Here is a 1260-nt window from a genome sequence, read left to right as displayed (position 1 = left end):
TTGACAGTTACGTTGAACTTGATTAAAGTATTATTGATTATTTTGACGCATTTGGGACGGTTACTTAGACTTGATTAAAGTATGTGTGCATTGTATACCGCTTACGCTTTGGGCGCAGTCTCCCTGTGAATCGTCCAATTACTCCGTGATTCGTAGTGCGCACTACTTTTGTAGTATCGTCAAATCCCTCTATTGATTTTGTATGGAAGAGTAGTCCTGTTTTGAATATTACTTCAATTGAGTAAAGTATACTACCTCCGATTGGAAATGAACGTAATACAATAAACAGTACTGAACGTATACTATGTAACGTTAGGACCTGTTCCAAGTAGGTATTTTTATCAAATGAAAAAGTGGTTCCAAGTACATTTTCCCACTTTTTACCTCTTTTTCTATGATTTTTCACGCAAATCACATACCAAAAGTAGAAAAAGATGTCCTTGACGTATATTCCTAAAGCGTGAAAAAAGGAGGTATATCAAATTTGATTGCCTCATGCTATTTCTGAAAACTTCTTGGAACTTCCCCTTAATGCATATTCAGCTGCACATATCTTGAAGGATTATTATTGCGTATTTCAGACATTACTTCACTTGAATAACAAATTCAATGCACTGTACGCATACTTGGTAGCATTCAACTGCACATATTTTAAAGAATTCTTAAGAGGTCTTTTTAATGTTACTGATTGACATACACAATATACTGTACAGAACTGTTCGTATACTATGCACTGTATATTCAACTGGAAATATCTTAAAGATTATTATGACATATGTTGAATGTTACGAAGTTTTCTTTAGTCCAAGCTCTTTAGTTAGATTTAGATGGAAGGGAATTAAAATGTTTGGAATTGAAGTAATGAAATTGTAAAGATGGCCACTCCAAACAGTGATCATTGATATGCCGAAATATATAGATTTTATTAAAGTATTGGAAATGCTTCGAGCAACGATACAAATATCTATTTATAAAAACAAATAAGTATCATACGTTCAAAGTACCTCTGAATAAGGTTGAAGTTCTATAACAAAATTTCCCGAATAATATCAACTAACCAAGGGTTTCCTTGCTGGGCTAAGAAGCCTCGCGTTGTCATGTCGGATGCCGGGAGAGGGTTGCCTACCATGGGTTTGATTTCCTCTGTCGAGGTGGTCTACCAGGACCTGGTCCGTCGCGCCCTATGGGAACGTTACCGGACGCAAGTGTCCTTCATCCCTCCGTCCTTTCTCGCCGATCCCAAGTGGGGCGATTTTCAAG

Source organism: Aphanomyces astaci (genome assembly GCF_000520075.1).
Source record: "Aphanomyces astaci strain APO3 unplaced genomic scaffold supercont1.66, whole genome shotgun sequence".
Taxonomy (NCBI): domain Eukaryota; phylum Oomycota; class Saprolegniomycetes; order Saprolegniales; family Verrucalvaceae; genus Aphanomyces; species Aphanomyces astaci.
This window is presented reverse-complemented; position numbering follows the sequence as displayed.